At 30.1% G+C, this 17,460-nt stretch overlaps 1 pseudogene; it reads left to right on the top strand.

Moving 5' to 3' along the window:
• The first annotated feature begins 2,327 nt into the window (after positions 1-2,327).
• LOC110648945 (probable nucleolar protein 5-1) lies at positions 2,328-14,408 on the top strand (annotated as a pseudogene).
• Positions 14,409-17,460: the final 3,052 nt, after the last annotated feature.

Below are 17,460 nucleotides of genomic sequence, written 5' to 3'. Positions count from 1 at the left end.
ATATCAAATAAATTTAATAATACTTATATTATATTTTTAATTTTTTTTCAAGATATCTTATTTTGAGAATAACTATATTAAATAATTTATTAAAGTTTAATTTAATTGAAAATATAAAATAAATTAAAAACACCCTAATAAAATAGCATATGATTTATTTAATTAAATATTTTCTTTTTGTATTTCTGCATATTGCAGCAGTGCAATTTGTTAATGTCTTTTAAATTGTTGATAATAAATCTCTCTTTATTTTGTAATTTTATTATTAAATAAATTTTAATGTGTTTTAATTAAATATTTCGTGAGTACAAAATATAAAAAGTAATATGGAAATCTTGAAATATTTAAAAATAAAAAATGAATTTATCTATCCAAATCTTTTTCTGAAGGCATTCATAAAAAAAAATAAGAAATGTTATTAAAAAATTAAAGGAAAAAAGCTATATTTAATATTGCGTTAGCATAATGATAAGCGTCTTATCCATCTTATATTAAAGTTTTCCATATGATTAGATATTTAGATTTTAAAATTGTAGACATAGAATATGACAAAGAAATTAATAATTTCTATTAAAAATATTTTAATATTAAAATGATATTTTTATATTTAAATCATTAGTATTAACATTATTTAAATTATTATTTTATAATATCATTTTTTTATTTAGAATTTCAGCTTATTCTTTTATTAAAAATTATAATTTAGTTAAGGATTTTTGGCATTGAAATTTGTAATATTTTAATATTAATATCATGTTAGAAATGAAATTAATATATAAGAAGGATAACTTTTAATTTTAAATTCCTTCTCCGCTGAGCATTCTTCTCTTCTATTGTCTTCTTCTTTGAATTCATCTTCTCTCTCTCTCTGTCTGTATTCTTCTGTTCTTGTGGATTACGTGACATTCTACTTTTGGTGTTGCTTCTTGTTTCAGTTTTACTACTGCTATGAGTATATATATCTTGGAGAGATCTGGTTTCATCATTTAAAGGGTTTCTGGTGTTTTATCTTTCCGGGTTTTCTACATCAATGGAAAATGTTTTTTATTTTCCTTATGTGCCATCACAACCTGTGAACTTTACTCCATCATCATCTTCTGGTTTTACTTCATCTTCTTACGAATTTAATTACTCATTGAGTCAAAGCATGTCCATCTCCTCAGAATCCGGGTCATGGCCTACTCAAAACATGTCCATTTCATCTTCTCAAGCATCAAATCATTGGATCGGCAAAAACATATCCATCCCCTCAGAATACGGGTCATGGCCGACTCAAAACATGTCCATTTCATCTTCTCATGCATCAAATCATTTGACCGGCAAAAGCATATCCATCTCCTCAGGATCCGGGGCGAGGCCGACTCAAAACATATCCACTTCATCTTCTCATGCATCAAATCATTTGATCGGCAAAATCATATCCATCCCCTCAGGCTCCAGGGCGAGGTTTACTAAAAAAATGTCCAATTCATCTTCTCATGCATCAAATCATTTGAAAGGCAAAATCATGTCCAGGACGAGGTCCATTTCCATTTCATCTTCTCATGCATCAAATCGTTGATCAGCCCAAAGAACAAGTACATCTAGGCTTTAAATCTGTTGCACATTACAATCTGCTATTTCCTTTCTTGCTTTTGTTTGGACAGGATATCGAATTCTTTGCCTAGATTTATTTATTAATTTATTTATTGCAATAAAGCCAAATTACTTCCATGAGTGCTGTAATTTTCCTAATTTTGGAGGGAGTATTTTCCTTTATCTAAAATTATTTTTCCCAATAAGTTATTTTTTAGCAACTTGAAGATGATTAGAAACACGAGTAGACATCTTAGAGTAAATCATTAGACCATCAAATGCTGAGATTTTAATAAGCAGGCTACTATTGCACAACATAAGGCATTGTGAAATGAATCATATTGTTATCCGGAAGTTACAATGTTTTAGTTTTTGTGACTTCTCATACAAGCTTTATGGTTTTGATCATGTGATGGGATAAGATGCGGTGCGTTTTGATGGCAAGTGAGAATTGGAATGGGCAGGAGAACTGTTGAGAATCTGTTGGGAATTTGTTGAGCTGTTAAAGTTGTGTTGGTGATTATTAATACGTGTACTGTAATAGAATTGTTGTACTGTAACAGAATTGTTGAGATATCAGCTATTGGTGAATTGTAACAGAACTTTGATTCGATCATTGAATATGAATTCTTCCTTTGTGATCTTTTTTCTTCTCTCTGAAGTCTCTCTTCTGTCCTGTTCTTTCACTTCTTAATTGCTGTTAAGAATTAAATCACATATTATTTGGTATCAGAGCGGCTGATTCTCGGAAAATGGCAAAAAATACTCATTCTCATGATTGGGAAAAGAGGGTTGCTGTTATAATGCAAGAACTTGAATCGAGGCAAGAAGGAGTTGCGAAATCAAAGGTCTTGAATGAAATTAAGAACCTGATTGCGGGACTTAGCCTACAGAATATAGAGTTGGCTGGGAAGGGAACTGAGGAGGTGAACAAGAATGTCAATGAGGGTTTGGGTGAAAGCCACCTTGGGGCCCTATTGCTAAACTGGAATTTCCAAAATTTAGTGGAGAAGGTCTAGAGAGTTGGTTGTTGCATACCGAGTATTTCTTTGGCGTGACTAATGTGGCCAACACAGATAGGGTTAAGATGGCCGCCTTACATCTAGAAGGGAGGGCGATCCAATGGCACCGAGGGCTTGTTAAAGCCAAAAGGGGACTGCTGCTTATGAAGACTGGGTCAGCTGTTTCATCATCTCTCTAAACATTTGAGAGCTAATTTACTTAAAATTTCAACTAAAATTGAATGTCGTTGGCGACTAGCATATATAATTATCATCTTTTTATTATTATTATTATTGTTGACCCCGTGTAGCTCAAAATGAGCATTGATTTTGATGATAACAAAACTCAAAAAAAATCTATCTAACCCAACTTTAAAGTGATGTATAGATTCTTTCTTCTTATTCATAAAGAATCTTTGAAATTGCATCTAAGGAGGAAGAATACTCAAAGACATCTCAAGATAAATCCAAGATGAGAAAGAATAAGATTATAAAAGCCAAGACTCAAAGTAAAGGTATGAAAGTCATAGAGTTAGAAATTGAGTCTTAGGACTTGTGTAAAAAGAATAGATGAAAGTTTAGTCAAATGGAGCTCAAAATTAAATTATTCTTTTAAAAATTTCCTCTCATCATGACCTTGAATATTACTATTGGAATATATATTTTTCTTAAGATCTAAATTATTTTTTGAAACAGGCATCTGGTAAATTAGTTTGCTAACCTGTTTGCTAAAATATTAGTTTGCTAAAACATTAGTTTACTAACTAGTTTACTACTGTTGTCAAAATTTCATTAGTTTGCTAAAAGATCAGAATTATTCAACTTCGCACAAAAAGACAAAATATTTTGCCTAGAGCAGAATGTATAACGTTCCAAAAAGGTTTCAAACGATCTAAAATAATTTGGGACTATAAATACACATTCTTTACTTCATTTTACACTTGATTAAAGCTTACATTTGAACTCCAAGTTTGATTTTTTATTTATTACTTTCATTCAAGAGCTTTAAAGTCTTTGAGCTACCATTGGCAAATCAACTCATCTCTTCTTTATAGTTCAATTTATATTGAGTGAGAGTGAGTGTTAAAATATTAAATTACATTTAAGAGAGGTTGTACAAGCACCTATTGAAGCTTGAGAGTGTGAGTGCTTGAGATAGCACTTGTCAAGGGTTCAAGCTACCTTGGTAAAAGCTTGGTGTTGAAAAAGTTGTAAAGGGCTTTTGGTCTCTTGCCTTTAAAAGAGCAAATAGTGGAGAGAAGACTCAAAGAGGATTCTTTGAGAGAGTGGATGTAGGCTAGTTAAGCTGAACCACTATAAAAATCATTGTGTTTGATCTCTCTAACCTTAATCTCTTTACTTTTGTGTGTAATTTAATTTCCATGCATGATATTGAGTACTGATTGAATAGATTGAGTTGACATGCTTGAGGATATATTGAGTAGGTTGAGAAATTAGTAGAATATTTTGCAATACATATTTTTTAAAAAATTGCTATAAATATTGATTGAAACTTGAATTGCAACTTAGGGACACATTATTGAAACACATATCACTTTCATTATATATAAAGGAGCACCTAGTTAAATAAAGCCATAATTTTTCATTAAGCTAAAAGCAAGGGCCGAAAAATTGTTTAAGTCCAATTTACCCTCCTCTTGGATTATTTTGGGACAACAATTATTATTATTATTATGGAGAGTACTTATTTCCACACCTTAATTTATTAGGTTCACAATCAATTTATTAAAACTATTCACAAATAAATTTTTTATGAATAAAAAAAATTAAATTCAATTTAAAATAGCTCTCCATATTAATAGCTTATATTTTGGGGAGAGTATTACTACATTTGAAATTAATTCAACATGGAGGTAAGATGTGCATAGCATCTTCATCAATAATAATAATAATAATAATAATAATAATAGTAATAATAATAGTAGCAGCACTATACCTTACCATTAAAATAACCTATTGAAATGTAAAATAATTATACTAAAAAAAAATTGTTAACAATACACTCTTATCAAATATACATTGTTCACTTATTATTTTATATATAATTATTTTTTGATATTAATAAATATCAAACAAAGGAGCTTTAGAAAGACTAGATCAAAATTCAATGTTTAAATAAATATTACAAAATTATCAATTACACATTAATTTAAAATTAAAATATTCATATTTATTTTTTAATAAATATATACAAATTGAAAACTTTTAAAAAAATTAAACCAATAAAAATTTAAATATTCAAATAAATATTGCATAATTATCGATTATATGGTAATTTAAGAAATTAATGTATTTTTTTTTATATAAATATATACAAATCAACTTGAAAACAAAGAAAGTGATGAGATCAGTGGCTTATTAGCCAACTACTCTAATACTCAAATTAGAAATATTGATTGAGAAAAATAAAAGTGAATAGTAAAGAATTTTGTAGACAATTTGGCGGAATAAGCGTATCCGATTAATATCTGTTTCTAATATTTATAGAGTATAGGCCAAATAGCTGTTATAGTTATCTACAAGAATCTCGGGTAGTTAGGCAAATATCTTGAGATTTTCTCCTAAAGATTCGTGATGTCCCAAAATATGTCTAAGCGATGGGTGAATTTGACTTAAAACAATTTTTCGATTTTTGTTCAAAACTTTTGAAAAATTACAGCTTAGTTTAACCTAATTTTTTTACTGTGAAATGTGTGTAATACTACCCAAATAGTTAGTTAATACATAGTTGGCTCATAAGCATTCAGTATACTGATCTAACAGGATATATTAGTACTCAGTAAAAATTTTAGTAATCTAAATAAAATCACAGCACAATAAACAGAGCAGTAAATAGAATATATTAATTGACAACAGATAAAGCATTAGGCAAATTATATTAGATATCAGCAGATTCAACAGGAAACATAATTTTTTAGTTTGCAACAGTGTTGACAGTAAACAGTATCAATTCTCAACTTAGCAAAAATAATTCAACCAGAAATAAAAATACATAAATTTAAAAAGTAAGGGTTGAGGGAATTGAAAACTGAATTTTTATAATGGGTCGGCCTAACAAGCCCACATCCACTCTCTCAAAGATCTCACTTTGAGTCTTCACTTCACTATTTTTCTCTTTTAAAGGCAAGAGACAAAAGCCCTTGTACAAATCTTCATACCAAAGCTTTTACAAGCCAGTAGCTTCACACTTCTACCAAGTGTTATCCCAAACACTTTCCACACTCAAGCTTCAACAAGTGCTTGAATGACCTCTCATGAATGCTAAGAAGGTGTTTAAAACTCAATCTCACTTAATACAATAGAATCTATAAAGAAGAGATTAGTAGGTATGCCAATGATGAGCAATAAAAACAAATTGAGCACTTTGAATGAAAGCTTTAATGATCTTAAAAGATTAGGAACAGTAGAGAAACTTTCATTAAGTGCAAAATGGTCAAGGGTAGGTGTATTTATAGTTTTAGATCGTTTCTGACCATTTGAAAACTCATTTGAATGTTACGATATCAAATTTCAAGAAAATAGCCATTATTTTATCGTTTTCTGTGATGTTGTACAGACTTGAGTCAGTTAGCAAACCAGTTCGCATACTAGAACCAATAGCAAACCAGTTAACATACTAGGAAAGCTTTTTTGCATATCTTTGAAAACTTTAAAACTTTACACCAAATCATAATCAAATGCTTTTAGGCCATTGATGATTCAAAAATAAGTTTTGAAAACTTAGGATAAGAATTTTGAAGGATTAAACATAAGTATCATTGAGTAAGTATCATTGGCTTCTACTCCTCAAATCTTTTCACAAGTAATCTTAAAAGTTCAAACTAACTTCTATATTACATGTACCTTTAAGTTTGATCTTCAATGTAACTTTAGAAGGTAACATTTTCTTCTTTTATCTCTTTTAATTCGTCTTGTGTTATCTTAGAGTGTCATCCTTAAAGGAGTGGAAGCATGATAATTGGTGTATTGGAGCATTGAATTTCAAAAATTTCTTCTAGGCTTTTATGCATCATGCCATATCTCTTATGTGCCTAATTAATTTCAATGCTCAATTGCATATTAAAACACTTTTAATATGTATTAGGATCTATGTTTGCCATTCAAGATTGTGAATTAATAAATTAATTCATTTAAACCCTAGTTTAAAAGGGGAGTTTAAACACTATCCTCTTTGATGCACTATGGATGCAATTGGAACCTTTAGGAAGAACCTAGGATCCCAAGTATTGTCCCTCTAGCTTGTCCACACCAAGATCACCCATGGGCAGGCCCCAACTTTGTTTTTCAAGCCTTGCTAACCAATTATAATTTAGAGTTTTGCTTCTAGAGAGGTTGTATGGGTGTATAAGACATTAGAAACAATTTCTAGCAATTTTAATTCAAAGGGAATGGAGGATTTCTCTTTGAATTGTTGAGAAATTGTGAGGATAGGAAGAGAACAATGTGCTGCCACACTTGAGAGGGTAGAAAGAATTATTTGTTTCTTCTTTTCTTTTCCCTTTTATAATTAGGTCAAGTAATCACTTAAACTCTTTGTCACATGTCATCACCACATTGCATCTTATTTTTAATTGACTTAATCTCATTAAGCCAAGTGTCAAAACTAGACTTAATCTTGACTTTGATCACCTTGCATGATAAGAAGATAAATGGCAAACTTATATAATGCCATGTGTCACCATCTCGTGGTGCCATATGTCGCCATGTGAAATGACCAAATAAAATTATGTTTTAATTTTGAGTTCTCAACCCAAAATCATTATTTCTCCTCTTCTAATCAATTTATATCAAATATAAATTAATTAATTAATCTCCATTAATTAATTTCTCATAATTAAATTCATATTTAAACACTTTAAATATAAATTTAACTTATACTATACATCCAATAACTTAGATTTGGTTTCAAGCTATGCTAGAGACTTTGCAATCTTATTGCAAACCAAACTTATTTAATTAATCAATTAAACTCTTTAACTAATCAATTAAATCATATTTTACTTGGTGATTAACTTGCATATGTGTGTGACTCACTAGGCTCATCACTAATTGGCAATGAGATAAGATATTAACTCTTAATATCATCAGAACTCTTTCTTACCATAAATGATTTCTCTAAATCAACTTAGGCATCTCATAGACCATGGTTGACACCTAGCACAGCGTGCCATGGCCACCCAATCAGTAACAAAGAATATCTTAAATGAATCTTTAATCATATGTTACCATGCACTAGAATCTCTCTGTTATAAAATCTCAATTCGAGCTGGAGTCATGGTTAATGTCAAACCCCATTTGCTATGAACATTATATTCTCTTTTAATTCCAGTCCTTGATTAATTAGATTTTCTTGTCCGAAACTCTTTTCTGACTAAATCTGTTTGTCTTGGCTAGGAACTTGAAACATTAAGAATAATTAAATAAACATAGGATTTTATCCCTATTTACTTAGGGTAACAGATTCCATCTTGATCAACACCTATCTCCATATATAACTAGTAGGAGCCAACACATGGCCATATACCCATACACAGTACAAGTATGAAAGCAGTAGCAAACTCAAACCACCTATATACAAGATAACTGTGTCATCTCAGGTCTAATGATTATATGCACTGATATGATATATGACAATGCATTGACAAGAGTAAACTCCATGTGCTTGTCATATGCGTCACTGGTTCGGCCTACTTATCATGTATAAGTGCCTATCATGTTTGTTATGTGGCATGAGACTCACCACTCCATCTTATTTTTATCTAACATAAATACCTTGGGAACAAATATGATTATAATATTTCTGGATAAGTCATGTCCTTTGTGAAGTATCCTCGATTGTGAACCAATTTATGATACTTTGTACTAGAAATACTGTCATTCATATTCTTAATAACTTAAGAATAGAATTTCTAACAAAATATCAATGGACCTTTTCTATTACACATAAATATATTATATAAACGGAAAAGTGAAATTGTCTTTTATTAATAAAATATGTACTAGATACATACTAAATGATATGCTCTAGGGCATACTACTAACAATCATTTCTTTAAAACACAAGTTTATCATCAACTTCATGAATATTTTTCTTTATCCTTAGAGAAGCACAACACTTAAAAACAAGGTTAGTTTGATTTTAGTTGAGTTTTGTTATCATCAAAATCTATACTCCTTTGAGCTCATGGGATCAACAATTTGGCTTTACAGTTGACTGGTATTACTAATACTCGGTATGTTTGATGCTCAGCCTATCGGGCGAGCATTTGGACTTGCTTTTTCATCATTATTTGTCTTTGTTCAGCCTAACTAGACCTACTAGGTCTATGATACTCGAACCTTCTTTTGCTCGGTCTAAGTTGCCTAGACCTTGCTTGTTTAATGCAATTAATACGAGGTACGTGATGATCAGTCTGGCTCCTGACGATGTCCTCCTCTTTGTTTTGACTTTTTGACCAAGCGCTGACACTTTGACTCCCACGTTAGATTTTTCAACAGAGTGCTGACTATTTGACTCAACTTTGAGTAAGTAGTACTATAAAAATTTTCGAAGCAAGTGTTATTTGCAATAGTACCAATATTTATGTCAATCCTATTGTTCTTGTGAAGAAAAAAGACAAAGCATGGAGTCTTTGTGTGGATTATAGAGAACTTAACCATAACTTAACCATGCAACTGTGAAAGATAAGTACCTTATTCTTGTTATTGAGGAAATACTAGATGAATTAAGGAATGCTTTTATATTTTCTAAAATGGATTATTGCCGAGGTATTGGCAAGTGCAAATGGATGAGGATGATATTTATAACATAACCTTTAAAACTCATGAGGGTCATTATAAATTCTTAGTAATGCCTTTCGGCTTAACCAATGAGTTTGCAACATTTCTAAACTTGATGAATTCAATATTTAAGGAATTTTTAAGGAAGTTTATACTTGTGTTTTTCGATGATATTTTGATTTATAATGCCACAAAGAAGCAGCGTATTGAATATTTTTAGATTCTTTTGCAAACCATGCAAGAGCACCAACTACTCGCCAAAAAAAGCAAGTGTGTTTTTGGCAGCAGTGGAGTGGAGTATTTGGGTTACGTGAACTCAAGTAAAATTGCAGCAGTGGAAAAGTGGGCTCAACAAAAAAAAAAAAAAAATTTGTAAGCAACTCAGAAACTTTTTGGGCCTTAGTAAGTATTATAGACGTTTTTTAGAAATTATGGAACTATTACACGGCCTCTAACTGAACTTCCAAAAAAAGATGGGTATGCATGGAATAAGGAAGCCCAATCTGCATTTGAGACATTGAAGCATACGTTAGTTAATGCCCCAATAACTGCGCTCCCCAATTTCACCAACGATTCTACAATCGAAACTAATGCTTCCGAAACTGTATTGCCTTCATTAGCTGTGCTCTGTCTTCCAAACGCCAGCTACTGTTCACTTATGAAGGGGAGTTTTTTGCAATACTTTTTACTGTCAAAAAGTGGCTTGATATTTACAAACTTTATTATGCTTACTGATTAGCATAGCTTGCGTTATTTGTTGGAGCAAAAGTTGACCACCCCTACCAAGCAAGCTTGGATGGCTAAGCACATGCAATTCGACCATGAGATCAAATATAAGAAAGGGTTAGAAAATGCTGCAGTTGATGCTTTATTCTTATTGAATATAAGTCTCTATTCTCTTATAAAAAAAAGTCTCTATTTAATATTTATTCCCATAATCACATTTAAACATAATCAGTGCTCTATTTAATTATCTACATAGAGAAATTTGTTTGATAATTTACCTATTTGGTGCAAAGGAATGATCTTTTTTATTTTTATATGTCCTAAATAGTTTATTCTATTTCAATTTATGTTCGTTTTTGTTGTATATAATAAATGTAATAAATAAAGAATTAAGGACAAATTCATAGATCATATATATTATTAGAATCTTGAATGTTACATTTGTATATATTTGTAGTCTCAATCTAAGATTGAAAGTATATAAATGCATGTATTTTATAGCCTTCATTAATTTAAAGGTGTTTTAATTATATATATATATATATATATTCTTAAAAAGAAACAAATTTTCATAATATTTTAAGATTTATTAGTTAATTAGTATGAAATTTTTTTTCTAAAATTGTTGTTTGCTATACAAACAACTTGATTGGGTAACAATTTAGGAAAATGTAGGCATGTCAGATATTGAATGTATCAATTATGTGCTTTCTGACTTATAATCAAACAATTGTGGAAATTAGGGGTGAGCATTCGGTTCAAATCGAACTGAACTGAACTGAACCAAACCGAATTAAATTACCAAAATCAAATTAAATATTTTAGAAATCGAATCGAATTGAAATGGATAAAAAATCAAATCGAATCGAACCGCTCTATTTCAGTTCGGTTCAAACCGATCGGTTTTGATTTTTGATTGATTTTTTAATTTAGACTTGATTTTCAAGTTATTTGATTTAATTTTGACTTTGGTTTGAACCTAATAACCATAATCAATGAAATTAAATAATTTATGTATATAATTAAATATAATTCATAAATTATCCATAAAAATAAATTAATTCAAAAATCGATTTGATTCAATTTGGTTTGATTTAAATATATAAAATTACTATTCGATTCAGTTTGGTTTAACTGATTTTTTTCTCTTCAAAATTGAATCGAATCAAAAGAACTGAAATTTTTATAATATAAAACTGAACTGAATCGATTAAATTTTAAAATTAAACTGATTGAATCGAATTGACTCAATTCAGTTCGATTTTTCTTTTTAAACCAAAATTGCTCATTCCTAGTGGGAATCTTAATATACTTAAATGCAACTTATCAAAATCTCATAACAGATTGAATAGTAACCGAAAATAAATTTGTATTAATTGCTTAAAAATTGAGTATAAAGCTGAAGAAAATTAAACGCAAGGCTCTAAAAAAAGTAATAAATAAAATAAAAATAAATATATTACTAGAGTCTATTGTAATTAATTGATTGATTGATTAGTTTGTTCTCTCCCAAGGCACTATAGTGAGTACTTAATAGCCGCACCTAGCTAAACCTAGAAGCACCTCGAACTAGTACTCTCACGTCCTGCACGTCTAGCAGTTGTAATCCACTACTAACAATTATTTTTAACTTCCTTATGACAGATAATTTCTATAACTTCTCACAATAGGTAACTCCTTACAACTTCTATTAATTATCAACTACCAAATTATAATTAATAAATAATTATTTTTTATACAAACAATTGCCCAACTTTTAATTCGCTGTTAAACCATTCTAATATCAATGTTTCCATAGTATTGAACTCTCCTGCTCCCTTGCTATATTGTATTTCAATTATAACAAGTCACTTGCTCTCATATTGAGAATTTAAAATTTAAATTAAATTCTATGTCAAAGAAAGTCTCACAATTCCCATTAAACTCTAATCATTGTTCAAATCAACTTTAATTATTACTCTTCCGATGCCATTATTAATCATTCATTTAATAAAACTCTTTTATCTTCTCTCGCCACCCATTTTTACTTTCCCAGCATAATCTTCTTCCTCTTCCCATTTTCTCTCAAAGAAACTCAACATCTCCATAACCAAGGCTTAAAACCATCAACATATCTCCTTCTTAGACTATTAAAATCACAAAGCCCATTGCCATTTTCCCTTCCTTTCTCTCTCTCTCTCTCTCTCTCTCTCTCTCTCTTATTTATCAAAATCTATATATGACTGGGAATGGATATATTGCAAAGGGAATTTCAATTTAAATTGACAATTTAGAAAGCTTTGAAATCCCAAATAAGTGCAGGGTTGCCATGTTCTTATATCATAATGTTTATTGCTGTGTGGTAGGTTGACACAATGATAATTCAGGCGATTGGTTTGCTTGATGACCCCTGATAAAGAGCTCAATACATATGCAATGAGGGTCCGAGAATAGTATGGTTGGCATTTTCCAGAGCTTGCTAAAGATCATACAAGATAACATCCTTTATTCCAAAGCGGTGAAACTGATGGGTAGTCGCGATAATGCCATAAAGCTTGACTTCTCTGAGGTAGAGTTCTGATTTAATGAGGGTATTTGTTTGATACTTCCTACACTTAGTTTTTCCAAGCTTAAGGTTCAAAGCTTAAGGGGATAGGTTCTGTCTTCTGCCTATTTGTACAAATGTCTGTTTCTTGATACTTTTTGGGCAATGTTGACTAGTGGCACCAACTGAATAGTCACTGTGGCCTAAATAGACATCCAGGATTGCCTTACTCATCTTTAATCTGCTAACAGTTGTCGGAATGAATAGTTCCTTCTCACCATGGAAATGCTTGTTAGAACGGGAGTTCAATGTTATTAATTTTCAGTGAGAAAAGAGATAATATGATAAAGGTTTTTAGCTGTTTCGCTTATAATTTTCTGCCCTTTTATCTCCCTGATATTGCAGATACTTCCAGGAGATTGAGACGGAACTGAAGGAGGCAGCTATGATATCCATGGGAACTGAAGTTCGTAATGTTGATGAACATAAGAGATCTATGTGACCAAGTTCTGTCTCTTCTGAGTACAGAGCTCAACTTTATGATTATTTGAAAAGCAGAATGAACACCATTGCACCAAATTTAACTGCTCTTGTTGGAGAGCTGGTTGGAGCTCGCCCCATTGCCCATAGTGGTAGCTTGTTAAATCTTGCCAAGCAGCCTGGGAGCACAGTTCAGATTCTTGGTGCAGAAAAAGCTCTCTTCAGAGCTCTGAAAACAAAGCATGCAACTCCAAAATATGGGCTTCTCTTCCATGCATCCTTAGTTGGTCAGGCATCCTCAAAGTTGAAGGGAAAAATTTCTGGATCACTTGCTGCTAAAGCTGCATTGACAATTCGATATGATGCTCTTGAAGATGGCCAAGATAACTCTATGGGATTGGAGAACAGGGTGAAGGTACTTGGCATAAAGTTGTCCAAGTTTTCTCTCTCGAACAATCCTTTCGTGTCTCTATTAAAAGTTATTATCATACATGATATTTTTGTAGCTTGAAGCACGGTTAAGGAGTCTTGCAGGGAGAGAATTGGGTCTTTCTGCTGGGTCTGCAAAGGGCAAACCTAAGATAGAAGCTTATGACAAGAATCGTAAGAAGGGGGCTGGGGCACTTTTAACTGCCGCAAAGTTCTGTGTTACATTCACAAATAATTTCCAGTTATTACTCCTTGGTTTTGGCTGGTTATTAACTATTTTGCATTTGCCTAGACATGCAATTCTTCTGCCGATTCTGTTCTTGGGCAAACACTGATCTCCATTGCTGGGACTGAGGAAGAAATGGTCCCAAGAAGACTGAGGACTGATCAAGCCGAGGAACCTGCTGAGGAGGCCCCAGTTGCCGGTGAAAAGAAGAAAGTAAAGAAGAAGAAGAAAACTAGTGAGGAGACGGCTTTAATAACTAATGGAAATGACAGCACTGCTCAACTAGAAGAAGAGGAAACTTTAAAGAAGGAAAAAAAGAACAGCAAAGAGAGAGCTGAGAATGGCGATGTACAAAATGACATCAAGAATGTTGCAGGAGAGAAGAAGAAAAAGAAGCGGAAACATGCTGAACAAGACGAGGAGGAAACCGAGATGCCAAGCAAGAAGGAGAAGAAGAAAAAGAAGAAAAGTGAGGATTGAGAAAATTAACAAGGTACTACCCAACAATTTTGGATAATTTAGGCAGCAATTCAGTAAATCTCCATGCAATATATGTATATTTTTTCTTTATTTACTAATTGGTATGCTTTCTTACTTGTTTTTTATCTTGGCAATTTATAGTTGTTAGTACTTTGTAGCAGAGGAAGATCCATCATTAAATCTTTTACGATCAAAGTTTCTCAGGTTCCACTTTCTTTCACCTAACGAAACGAAATGGTTGGATTATTGATGAATTTAATTAGTTGGGCATCAATTGGCCATAACACCCACTAAATCATCAAAGTTTACCGCAAAACCATATTTTCAGTTTTAGATTCAAACAGTTGAATACTATGAGCAACTCATCAATACAATTAAATCAATCTCAATTTAGTTAGAGTTCATGAGGTTAAGCATTTTATTAATTTATTCTTGTAATTCAACTACTTATATTTTATTCATTTATTCTTGTTTGCTCTACAACTTGAGGTGGAACTTAGATTTCCAACAACCTTGGAAGCTTCCATCAATTTCAGCACTGGATGGAGATTCAATTGGTGTCAATTTTAGCTAAGTTGCCGACTTAAATTTTAATTTGGTAGAAATTTACAGAAGAAAAAAATGTCTAAGAAAAAAAAATATGGCTCAGAGAGATTTGAGGAGTCAAGTTGAAATATAAACACAAATCCACTTTTGTATTAAATGCAATTAAATGAACTCTAAAATTATACTGGTTTGGACCTGGTTTAAACAATTCCCATCATATCTGATTGTTTTGTTTTGTATTTTATTACTGTTTTTGATATATTATTTTAGTTGTACTTAATTATTTATTTGATTATTTTAGCTGGCAATTATAATTAAGATTTTTTTTTAAGCAAAATAATCAAGATTCTGATCATACATGTTCCAACTTAAATACAACTTTAAGCCAAAAATAATTTCAGAACTTACCAAAAAGTTGCAAGCCTGCAAGAAGCTTTACTTGTTCATATATAATTAAAAGATGGATTTTGGGCCACTTTTCAAAAGGCTCCCTCCCTGCCATCCTTTTTTGTGCTTTCGGTGATACCTTGTTCTTTTAATTTTACTCCTGGGTTAAGCTTTTGACAGATCTTGTTCCATCATGTGAGGTTTTCTGGTGTTCTTCTGTGTGGGTTCTTTCGGGATCATTTCACATTCTTGGTCTTTTCCTTAAATTTTGTTATTTTCTTACTTTTGTTTTGGTGCTAATGTTTTTTTGTTAGATTGAAATATATATATATATTGCTTTTCTTTTCTTGCTGTTTGTTGATTTGGTGGTCTTGGAAACTCAAGCAAGCAACTTCCTGCCCTTTTTGGTACTAACAAGAACTTGAATTGCGATCTCATGTATGTTGGTTTTACCTAGATACTGCTTTACATAGGCCTTGGTATTTTTCCTATGAAAAATCCACCAGATAATGATTTCACAGTAAGGTGGGGTTGTACACAACTGAATTTGCGACTGTTGCTCATTATTTCTGTACTTGTGAATACGAGATTTAGTTGAAAGATATGAAAATTAAAGTGCGCTGTTTTTGCTTTTCCTTTGAAGGTCGAATTTGTTATTAAAATGATATCAAAGGATGACACAATCTAATAAAAAACTAGGGCGTGTTTCAATTTCTTGGTCGATTAAAAGGTGCAAAAGAAACCTCCGGAAAATTTCTGCAGTTCATCTTTGAAAGCAAAAAATTGAAGTTTCGAGGCAATACAGTTGGAACGTGCACATGAATTCATCCTTACCCACTTGGAAATCAAACCGATCAACTTCGTTTAATACTGAGAAGTAATACATGCTACTAAGGAAATATTTGAATTAACTGTTGAATAGAGCCGAACTGATAATTGTCACTATTAATTTATGACAGCTGATTTATATTAAGTATTTAGTAAAATTGTTACTGTTGATATGTAAAATGACTAATAAGTATATATATTATATAATTTATTTTATTATTGAAATAAATATAAAATTATAAATTTATTATATAGTATTATATTATTTTATTATTAAATTAAATATATAATTATTAATTTAATATATTATATTATTTATTATATTATTATAACTTTAAAAATATAGTTATAAAATAATAAAATAATTATTATTATTAATAAAGAAAAAACTTATAATTAATTTTAAATTTTTAGATGTAAAAAAATGTATTTTTTATAATAAATAAATATTTTATATTTTATGTTATTAATAAAAAATATTTTAACAAAATTATAATGTGCTAGTTAAAATGTTAAAATTAATAATATAAAAAATAAAAGTATTAATAATATTAATTTTCGAGTTAAATAAAAAAATAAAAATATAATTTAAATAAAAAAAATCAAATCAGTTATTAGATAAAATACAAACGGTTACTGATGGATATTATATTAATTATTCACAATCATTAAATTTATTTTTTTAAATTTATAAAAAATATTTTAATTCACTTACTTGCCTCCAACAAATAAACAAAATACCTCCTAAGTCTACTTGCCCCATTCCAAACAAGTTAGGAATGAAAAGTAAAGTCCAGTACAAATAACAAAGAGCGACATAGAGGGAAATATGAGACGCACTGTTGAGAATACTATTCCTTTCCTAACGTCGATTTCCAATAGAAAAAATTATAATTTTATGCAAAGAAAATTACTTAAAAGGCTTAGGAAAAGTAAAATATGATTTAAGAAAATTTTAGATTCCGTTTATTTTACTGAACGGAAATTAACCTCCTTATGAAAAATATATTTCATAAAAAATTATTTTCTATAAAAATATTTTTATTATTTGAATATAATGTTAAATTAATGATACATATTTATTTTATATATTTATAAGTGTTTTTATATTTTATTAAAAATATCAAAATTTAAAATATGAAAAATAACTTCTTCATTTGAAAAATAGATGTTATTTTTCTTAAAAATGATTTAATTTTTTCTTTGATCAGGAAAAGATTTTTTGTTGATTAATTTTTTTGAATATCCTAAATACTAAAAAATATAGAAAATATTTTTTAAAAAAAAAATTTTCGTAAAACAAAGTGGAGCCTTAATTATTTGAAAATTTAAAATTTTAACAAATAATACAAAATAATATAAATATATTATATTTAATAAATATGTAATGCATATTATATGATTACAATATAAAAATATGAATTAAAAAATTATAATATTCTATTGTAATACAAAAC

Source organism: Hevea brasiliensis, unplaced genomic scaffold, assembly GCF_030052815.1.
Source record: "Hevea brasiliensis isolate MT/VB/25A 57/8 unplaced genomic scaffold, ASM3005281v1 Scaf113, whole genome shotgun sequence".
Classification (NCBI taxonomy): Eukaryota; Viridiplantae; Streptophyta; class Magnoliopsida; order Malpighiales; family Euphorbiaceae; genus Hevea; species Hevea brasiliensis.
Note: the sequence above shows the minus strand (reverse complement) of the source record. Positions and strands in the feature narration are given on the sequence as shown.